This window comes from Homalodisca vitripennis, unplaced genomic scaffold, assembly GCF_021130785.1.
Source record: "Homalodisca vitripennis isolate AUS2020 unplaced genomic scaffold, UT_GWSS_2.1 ScUCBcl_678;HRSCAF=3211, whole genome shotgun sequence".
Taxonomy (NCBI): Eukaryota; Metazoa; Arthropoda; class Insecta; order Hemiptera; family Cicadellidae; genus Homalodisca; species Homalodisca vitripennis.
Window position 1 is genome coordinate 99,809 of NW_025776825.1, and position 11,386 is coordinate 111,194.

Consider the following 11,386-nt stretch of genomic DNA (forward strand, 5'->3'; position numbering starts at 1 on the left):
TATTTTATAACAAAAAGTTTTAATACAAAATGTAGTATATATATATATATTATATATATATATATATATATATATATATATGTGTGTGTGTGTGTGTGTGTGGTGTGTGTGTGTGTGTGTGTGTGTGTGGTGTGTGTGTGTGTTGTTGCGAAACATGGTTTGTTGGCTGTAACGTTTTGGTCATCAAATTGGATTGACCTATTTACATGAACTGGAACAAAATTGATGGGAAATCCCATCTTAAGCGTTTGAAAATGTAGGACTACTAAGGTTACCAATTACTGATATTGACAGACTCCGTAGCCATGAAATTAAAACCATAAGTAGGTATTAGACAGAAGACAATAATATTGTCACTTTTTTTAATTTTCAACTGCTGTATAGCACTTATTGTAATCTTGTAAATAGGTCAAACTACAAAGTAACTGTAGTTTTAAAAACGGCCTTAATTATTTACAAAATGTAGAGTAAATTTAACTAAAACAGGCACTAATACGAGTATAATATTTTGTGTGTTTAAATTTTGAAAAGTATTAATTCAAAAAGATTTTATTGTTCCTACTAATGCTTTAATACTTAGATGAGAAGTGTTTGGAGACACTCTGGAACTATTGTCTTGAATGTTTTTTTACAACACAGAGGACAGTGTTTTTAAATTTACTAATAACGCTGTTTAGTGGTTCAAATATTGGTACAATGGTCTGTACACTAATCCACATGAGTCGTACAAATGTTAACTTGACGTAGCTTCAAAACTCAGTTTATATTAAAAATATATTCATATGTCTTCCTTTTATTTTGGTTCGTGGTGTCAATTTAGAATACTCAAGGGAGGATAAGGAAGAATTTAACTAGTTTCTTGAAACTCATATTATATCTAATAATATCAAGGTGACCAGAGAGCTCTAAGCCCTTGATTGTAAAGCCCATCCCACACTCAAGGGCGTAGACGTCTGGACGGTCCTCTGGAGAGGGATTCTGTCGGGGAGGGTCCTGACGAAACCCCCCCCCCCCCGGAAGACCGTTCGTACCGGTGGAGATCCCATTCCAAACATGGCGCCTGCAGGTCAAACATCTCTGGGTGGAAGGGGTACTTTTGCAGCAAAGGTACAGTTGGAGGAATTTGGCTGTGGTCGTGCAGCCCTAAACTACCCTTTCAACAAACAAACGCTGTCTGTGTGGCGGGTTGCGTTTACGTGCTAGCCGCTGAGATGAAGGCGCAAGAATCGCTTAACGACTTTAAGCTCACGATTTCGATTTGCCGATTATTATTGACACATACGTTATTTCAAAAACACGTTAAACAACAATATAACAAATGCAAAACAAGGATAAGTCCTATTATTGTTGTTATTTGGTATTCTATTATTATTTATTTTATTTATTTATTTTTATTTTGTCTTCCAACGGCTTAGTCAATTTACAATCAGTAAAGTTAAATACAGGACATTATACATATATAGTAAGCAAAGTAGCACAATGTTGAGACGGTGTACAAGAGATATACAAGAAATATTCAAAATATTTTCTAAATAATGGGAGACAACAACGTGAAGAGTACAAAGGCAAAGATTAAGACAAGATGCTGACTTAACGACTAATAAATGCCGACTAGTCAAACGTAACAATAAGCTAGAAGTAATAACAAAAACACGGTGCAACAGAAAGCAACAACAATCAATAAACACAACAATAAACTGCAATAACAACAAGCTAATAAAAATATGCAAAAATGAATAATGTGTGGTTAAAGCGATAACAATGACACAAACAAGAGATAAACTATGACACTAGCGATAACAACAAAGAATAATCAGTAACAATAGCCTGCTAACAATACTAGGCATGAAATGTAACAAGTTAATTAATACGGAAAGCAACCTTGATCAGGCCATGCATAACAGAACCACTTGCACTGGTTGTAGTGGCCCTCTAAAGGCACCACTCAAGAGCACATCACTGCACAAGACAAAGGTGGTCACGTGTCACGATTGGAGGCTTCGAACCGCTGATCTGAATGACGACGGCGGGGTATGGAAGAAGTCTAGGTGATCAGGAAGTGTGTTGCCCAGGCGCTGGACTCGAAACAGTGAGCTATTGGCTGCATATAAGGTATTAGTTGAGGTTTTCGCAAAAAGTGCCCTTGACCTCGTGCCAGAAGGTACCCTGAAGTTTATTCTTTCCAGCAAATCAGGGCAGTCCAACTCTCCTCTGACCAGCTTGTATAAGAAAAGTAAGTCCTGACTGACACGCCTTGATTCCATGGAGGGTAGGTTTAGGAGCCGTGAGACTTCTTGCACAGGAACATCCAGATATCGGAATCCTAGTCTAACACCAACCAACCTCAGAAAAAACCGTCTTTGGATCTTCTCTATGTTGTCTTTTAGATACTGCTGGTGAGGAGACCAAACAACACTGTTGTATTCTAAGTGCGGTCTCACCAGGCAGCAGTACAAGAGTTTGAGAACGTTTAGATCAGTAAATCACTTAGAAGCTCGGAAGAGGAAGCCAAGGACTTGAAGAGCGCTATTGCATATATGTTGGACATGGGGCTCCCAGCTTAGGGAAGAAGTAAAGAACACTCCAAGATCCCTCACCTCCGATGTTCTGGATAGTGGCACACCTCTGACAGAGTAATCATGCAATATAGGTTTTGAAATGCGATAAAATGAGATGCAAACACATTTGCTCAGATTCAGCGACATTTTGTTAAGACTACACCAGCGATCGACCATGTTAATGTCATCTTGAAGTTGAGCAACGTCCAAGGCGGAAGATATAACGGAGTACAGCTTCAGGTCGTCCGCAAACAACAAGTGTTTGCAAGTCAGGGAAGAAACCACATCATTTATATACAAATTGAATAGGATGGGCCCGAGATGGGAACCTTGTGGGACACCGCTTGTTACTTTGAACTCCTTGGAAAGGACGTTGTTATATTTCACTACCAGCTTCCGGTTATGTAGGTAGCTTTCAAGCCATTGGAGGAAGGGTCCTGAAAATCCCGATGCCCCCAATTTATTTAACAAATTTTCATTGCACACTCTATCGAAGGCTTTAGAGAAATCCATTTCTATGGTGTCAATCTGCTTCCTTCGTTCAAATGCTTCGATGATATGGCTTTGAAAGAGAACGAGATTGGTGGAGGTAGACCTATTAGAGATAAAGCCATGCTGACTAATAGTCAATTTGCTGCTGATCATGAATATGATTCTGCTCAGAACAATCTTCTCGAAGATTTTGGCTAGTATTGGTAAAATGGTTATGGGCCTGTAATTCTTTATATCATTTACTGAGCCTTTCTTGTGTATGGGAACCACATGGCCAACTTTGAAGATATCCGGGAATACTCCTTCTGATAGTGATCTGTTGAAGAGTGTGGTTAAGGGACGGCGATGACGTCAGCACAGTGCTTAATTACTGTCGGTGGGATTGAGTCGGGGCCTGGACCTTTTTTTAGTGTCAAGATTCTTGCATTATTTAATTTACAATCACTTCAATAATATTTAGTTAATAAAAATGCTAGAATATAATTTTCTAACAACAAATATTACTTACAATGATTGTTTTTTCATTGGAGTTCTTCAATTCCATTCAAGTTGTCCTCTTCTTCTGGGTCACTGTCACTGCTGTCTGTATCCGAACCAACTGATATAAGAAGAGATTCTATAATATTGTCAATCTGGGGTTCTGCGGCTGCATAGTCCCTTTCGATTTTCGTGCTTGCACTTTACTAATCACTCTTCTGCGCCCATACTTGATATCTTGTCTTCGCATAGAGCTTTAGCTTGAGACATATTGAAAGATGTATTTCTCATAGCCACATGACTTTTGACTTCGGCCCAAATTAACTCAATGATATTGAGGTCTGGGTGGTACGGCGGAAGTCGTAAGATGTCATGACCCTGTAGTTGAACAGTTTCGTCCAAGGCGTACCGGACATGCCTTGGTTTATATAGCTGTACAGTTTGTGCAGTTCAGGTAAAAGCATATCTTCGCAGAATGGTATTCCGTTTTTGGAAAGCCACACCTTTATATCTTGCTTCCTACTTTTTGAAGTAGGAGCTTTAACAATTTGTATGTTATGGTAGGGCGCGTTATCGGATACCAGTACTGAATTTGGTTCCAAATTCAGTAACACTTTTTCCTTTATCCACTTCATAAAAATGTCTCCATTCTCATTGTCGCTGTAGTCTCCACAATGGTTGCTTGCTTTCCAACAGGTAAAAGCGTTGGGCACGAACCCTTTCTTTCCACCCGCATGGATAACTATTAGTCTCTCGCCCTTGAAAATCGGCACGTGTAACCTTCATTTGAGTCATCTGAAGAAGTTTGGTTTGATACGTGAGACGATAGTATATAAGATTCGTCTAAATAAATCATTATGGGGTGTCCTTTGTCCCTGTAATTTTTTAACACTCTCAAGTATATCATCCTTATCTCTCGGATTTCTATCTTTTCAATAAATAATTTCCTATTGTTTGCCGTCGTTCTCCAAGTAAATTCCAGGTCCTTTAATACCCAACTAAAACTTTTCACACAACCCTGGAATTTTATTTTGTCCCTTAGCGCCTCCCTCAAAGTTTTTGCAGTTCGTATTCGATGTTCTTCAGTATGGAAATTGTAAACTAGTCTTCACACTAGACATTTATCGAAGTCAACTAAATGAGTAACTGTCCTACGTCGTTGACGGTTTTTGTTTGGCGTAGTAAAACTTGCCTCACACTAAACTTCAACTTGTAAAGTTCACTGTTTAATTTAGTCACAACTCTCTCTTACACTCCTGTTGCTGCAGCAGTTCTTTGGCGAGCATTTGAAAACGGAATTTTAAACAGTTTGATGGTCTGCCTCTTCCTTCGTAAATGTATAAACATTACTCACAATTTCACGAGCCTGACTATGAATAGGCCTTTGACTTTCGACTTCAACTCAACAGACATTATCGGTAAAAGCGAAACACAAGCTACACTCAGCACTGTTACAAAACAGACTGATTTTAGCGAGTGTGATGAGTTATTTGGGCCAATACGATTCCTGAAAGTAGGGTATTAACCATGAGTCATAGGCAATGTTTTTCGGGACGCAGCGCATAATGCTACCCTGCCACCCCCTCCCGCCTATCACCACACACTCAAGGTCACGCTCACAGCTAAAGTCCTCGAACAGTTAAAGGATGGACAGGAAGGGTTGGGGTGGAGACGGCCCAGTGATAGAAACTCTGTTAGCTGCTGAGGTACTCCCCATTGTCGTTGTCAAGGAAGTACTTTTTGCAGCGAACACATTTGCGCTCCACGGCCCCTGTCTTAGGAGGGGTGTGGCAACTGTTTCTATCACTGGTATGCTTGGGGATAGGGTTGGGGCGGTTGAGGCTCATGGTGGAGTCAGACCCTTTCGATATTAAAATAGAAACAAATATGTATATACAATTTTATGACAAACTCTAATTACCAAGTATGTTCAAATTAATGCCTTAGGCTAATGGTTTTTCAATGTTACAAAGTGTTAAAGGATAGTGATGGTAAAGGGGTACGTAGGAAAGGTTTTTACTAGTGAATCCTGATTAAAAAAACGAAATCTTGGATTCTAACTACTGTTGATATTATGAGAACTCAAAAAACCTTGATATTACCCAGCTCAAGAAGATCACTTGGCTTGAAGAGGTAGCTTTTGAGGCTGTTGTGTAGCTCACAACTGCTGCCTCCTCGCAACGAGGTTAGCAGAGCTTCTACCGTCCGCTCGGATGGGCCCCTCCTCGTCACTGAAGTTTTCGGTGCTGCTGCTGCCATCTGTGGAGAGAACAACAAACAATTAGAATTAACTTCCTTATTTTAGACTGCTGTACTTCAAGGTCACTCAAGGTAGTAGTAGTAGTAGTAATAGTAGAAGTACTTATAGCAAATAACCAATACGATTTTATAACAATCATATTTTAACTAGGCATTTCAAATATTAAACTCCCATTCATTTTAGCGTTCCAAAAAATCAACTAGATTCCAATTTTTTAAAAGAATGAGTAGTTTAGTTTAAACTTGTGTAACAATAAATATATAACTATGTATTGTTTAAATTAATTTACAATTAAAGTTACAAATACATTAAAGAAAGTGTTCGATCGATTAAAAAACAAACCTCTAACACAAATATTTGTAGAAATAACACTATTCACTTTTATTAAATTGTAAAGGTTGCAGAAGGAAGTTAAACTAAAAAATAGCCTAGAAAAGGAACTCAGTTAAAAACTAAAACCGAAATTAGATTGAGAAATCCTTTTAAAAGAGCAAGAAAAAAATAAATTAGAAGCAATTTTAATTCCAGTTTAGAACGTACTCCAGCATGTTAGTGGGAAACTAAAACAGAATAAAAAAAAAATACTTGAAAAGGAAATATTTCCCTACAAGTTCTTCCTCTAACATACAAAAATTTCAGAAGTTCCTTGCCACTCTGAAAAGAACGTGCAGAGCGCTCTGAAACTGTACAGTCAGTGCCTTCTGCAGACACAACGAACAGCACTTACATGTTTGTTTTATATAAAGACACTCATACATGAGCCGGGGAGATAACTGGGCTCAAGGCATTGAACCGACTCCCAGGTGCCATATCAGTAGGCACGTAGTGCTGGGGCCGGCTGCCCATGTGACCCCTCTGGAAATCTGAAAAACAATGGAAAAAATGTGTAATAGGTTTACAATCAAGAATTTCCATACAGACGGACAGACATATAGATGGACGGCACTTTTATCTTATTAATCCAAAATCAATTGAGTGCTTACTTTGTATAAAGATTTACCTATACCAAGTTTCAAGACTGTAGGACCTGTATATCAAGAATTATAACTCAAACGGACAGAGTTACCTATAAAATATTTTCAAACTGTATATGTCACATTTATCTGGAAGGTTCCAATAAAACAAGTAAGTGTTTAAAAAAGGTTTATAATGTAAAAGTTAGTATCTTACAAATAACTTACTAATATATTAGTATCTTACAAATTTAAAATTGGTCTGGTGATGTATAACTGAAATGAATACCTATACTGTTGATTAGTTTAATATTTTTTTCATGTCTTTGAAGAAAATTGACCCAAATAAATTAACCAAACCGGAGCGTTCTTTTTCCTCCTGGGGTTATGGACAGTGACCTCCTGGTCGGCGGTCTGGGGTTTGCCGTGAAGAGGCATGGAGGTAATGTGAATGGGGGTGTGTGAGACTAGGTTGTAGGTGATTAGGGGTTAGTGGGTAGCGGCCGGGGGTGGGTAAGTGACAGTGGTTAGGGACTGGGGATAAGGGACTGACCGGAATTATTGGGAGCGTGTTCATATACTCGATGGACAGGTAAATGTTTATAATAAAGCCTGTTTTACAGCGAAATGTTTTGGATCACGTAAAACGCTGGGATTTACCTGCAACGATAATAAATTCACCTTAAGGCATAAACGATACAGAATATAACTGATTATAAAATATTTTCTATGGGTTTAACTAAGGCGAACAGGGCTAGTTGTCTCGTTAAATGTCAGCAAAATAATTGAAAACCCACAAATATTGTCAAACGTTTGTTGGAAATAGATACTTGCAGTGGTTCTAAAACTTTATTATTAAAATTATTACCAAGTGCATAATATAATATATTCATAACAATATAAATACATATTAGCAAATTTATTAGTTGTAACTAATGTTGACTACATCCCGAACCTTTTCTTTCCTTGTGTTTCTATGGATATAAGTCACTGAAGATGTGTACTTCTGTTAGGAACATACCAGCTGGATTTTTAAAATAAAGTCGTCCATATGTATTCCAACGCATGTGACGTACTTTTATTATTTTAAAACGCAAACACGAGATTTCCTTGCAGTTTGTTTTCTAGTCTAGTGATCAGGAATTTACAAGTTTAAGAAAAAAGCCGTTAGTTTATTAAAAGTGATAAAATGTTTTCACCAAAAATGAAAGCGATCGCTAGCCAAAACTAGCATAGTTACTGGTCGTAATAAATGAGCTACAAAGAAGTAAACAAAATCAAGTGATATGTTTATCAAAGATAATAGTTTCAAATAAAACATTTACATCCAAACTTGAGACACATAAATCGTAGTGATATTACCGTCAGCCAACGATATGGAAAGTCTTAATTAGCCATATTCAGCCAAGTATTTGTTACTGATATCAATTATTCCATTTATATAATTAATATGAAATTTGGCCTACGACACTTTAAACCTGTAAATTATTCTTATTTCACTCAATAAACGTTTTTCTGCGAGTCCCAGTCAGACAGCTCAGGATGTACTATGTGTCTGTATACAATATGTTGTACTACACAACCCTGCAATTGTTGGTTGGACATTATTTAACATACATTAATCCTTATGTAAACATTTACTTTCCCCAGAGGGCTCACTTTTGGCTGGTTTTACACCTTCCAGTCGAACTCATACTGTGTACAGCAAAAATAAAGTTGTAACTTAAATCTGGGTAACAAATGGATGTCCAGGAGCGGCACATCATTAACTGCAAATTTCAAGATTCAGGATTGCAAGGGTAATTTGATACGTCTAGTCTATTGTGGGAGATGACTGTTTAAGGTTCGTTTCCTAAGAGTCAAAGTTTCTCCCCAGCAGACATAAGGTTGTGTCACCCCCACCTGCATTGATTGGAGAGGCTGGTTCAGAGCTGGCATGACATGACTTAAGATTATTGCCCCAAATCCTTTCTCAAGAAAACTCAACAGGAAACAACTCATTGTTTGATTTATGATTTTAAATCCTTTCAGTATTCTCAGTGTACAAAACAAATCAGTGAAAAATTATTTTTTATACAGAGTCCAAATTTTTTATGATCCTTTAATACATATTTGAAGTGTAAAGATTACTAAGAGAATTATTTACATTAATTTGTCTGAGAGACATCTCAAGCAGGTTCTCTTAATATCGTGATGTCAGACCAACACCTTATTATAGTAAAACTAACGATAGTGTTTGAGACAAGGACTTATAGATGAGTTACATATTTAAAATTAAAAGTTTTTTCTTTAACTATTCTTCTTACCCAAATCAAGTTACATTCTAGTTTTGCTATTATTAATAACAACTAAACATTTAAACAGCTCCTATGTGTAAACGCGTTTACAATTAACAGGATTTTAATCTTTATTGAAACTTACAGTTTATTCTCTTTTTTAGTGTTAATTATCTTAATCTACAAATAATTTTTCCTGTGATTTTGGCAAATAGAAAGAAATTCGTCATTTATGGTATGAACTTCTTTCAGTACTCTAGGTGTACGGAAAGAATCAGTTTACAATTATTCTACTCAACTGTTCCAAATGTCAAGTCAAGTCAAGTCGCTGTGACTGTGGGGGGGGGTGGATCCCCCACATCTTTCAATGCCTCTGCCGGTTAGGCTTTTGCCTTGTGTCTCGAGGGTCAAAGCCCTAGTAGCTTTCGCTACCTGTCAGTGGGGTGAAGTGTCGTCATGCAGTCGAAGTTGTAGTCAATGTCATCAGTCATCCATGGGAAGACGCAGTTGGGGGACCTCCTGTGCGCGAAGCTATCAGAAGTGATCCCACGGGGAGGACTCTGCAGCTTCCTCATGGCTGGATGTCAGGCCTTCTACGAACCTCCTGATGGTAGAGACGTTTGGACGAAGCCCTGACTACGGTGTTCCTTACGAACCAGGGCGACCTAGTGGCCCGCCGGAGACACACGCTCTGGACAGTGAGCAACTGCCTCCTTGCGGTCTTGCAGGTGAGGTGGTACCATGCTGGGGCCGCATATGTGAGCACTGGTCGTATCAGAGCCGTGTAGAGCAGGACCTTCGTCCTGGTCGGTAGCTTCGTGGAGTTGAGCAGGGGGCCGATGCTGCCGAAGCCCTTCCTCGCTTGGCCACAGATCCTCTTGACGTGGGGTGTGAAGGTCAGCTTGGAGTCCAGGAGTACCCCCAGGTACTTGACTGAAGTCTTCCACGGTATGTCGTCGCCGTTGAGTGACACGTGACGGCCGTCCGCTTGTCTCCTTGTCCTCGTGAAGTTTATAGCTTCACATTTGGTCAACGTTGACCTTGATCCTCCACTTGGTCAACCAGAGCTCCAGTAGGTGCAGCTGCCGCTGGATGTAGAACCCGGCCATCTTCAGGTTGGCAGAAGTGGCCGTGAGAAGCGCATCGTCCACGTACAGAGAGAGCTGCACTCTCGGTAGGTTCTTCAATGCTGGAGTTCCTAAGGAGTCCGGGCCAGGGGCCTTCTTCGGGCGAGGGCGGCGAATGTGGTCTTGCACTTCAAGTGTAGTCACAGTGGGTAGTAGGGTAGTATTCGTCAGGTTGGTATTCCTCCAAGAAGTTTTCAATCATTTCGCACGTGTCCTCGTCGTAGACATCCGCGTGTGGGGAGAATTGTTCTTCTATGGTGTCGGCGAAGGCCTTTGGTCGATCTCCAGGGAAGTAGACAATACCACGCTGTCCATGAAGTGGTCGGTTGGTCTTCTTCCTCCCTCGAAGTGCCCTGGAGATTTTCCAGATGCCGCCGACACCACCGTCAGCTTGATGTTCCACAAAATCATCCCACGCAGCCGCTCTGTGTTCAGCCAGGAGACGAGAGCACTTCCTGGCCTAGCGGTTAAAGGTCTGCTTGGCGTCGGACATCGGGACTGCTGATACTCCCTTCGCAGTCTGCGACGAAGGCGAATCTCCTCTCTCAACTCCTCGGGTAGAGGTGGAGTGATGTCAGTCCGGGAGAGAGGAGATGACGAGGCCGTCATAGCTTCTTGGAGGATGGAATTCAAGTCGTGTACTTGTCGGTTTAGCTGGTCCGGTGACTCGGCAGGAGTTGGTATTGGCCGATGTCTGTCAGCGAGGTGGTTTGCAAAGTGGTGCCAGTTGACCTTGGTGGGACGAGTAGGAGGATATGATGGCGCTCCGTCATCCGAGAGGTCGAAGACAACTGGCACGTGGTCTGACGAGAGATCAGACACTGCAAAGACCTCGATGTGTCCGTCCAGCGAGCCAGCTAGACCGATGTCCAGTATGTCCGGGAGGTGCCGTCCATTGTGATTGTAGTGCGTGGGCTCCTCAGGTGTCAGTAGTTGGATGTGGAGTCGGTTGTCCAGGAGACGGTGGAGACTTCTGCCGTTGGAGTTCTGTTCCGGCATCCCTAGTCCAGATGCTTTGCATTGAGGTCCCCAGCAACAAGTGCAGGGGCACCAGGACGCAGCAGTGCATAAAGGCAGCAAGTTTGCAGAGTGTTTCTAGTGGATTGTAGACGGAGGCAATATCTAGTTCGGCTCCGCTGTAGCAGATGGCAATCCGGGTGATCTCAGCTCCTGGGGCAGGGACTGCTGCCAGGAGACGATGGGTCACTCGCCGATGCACCATGATCGCCGAGCCTCCGCCGGG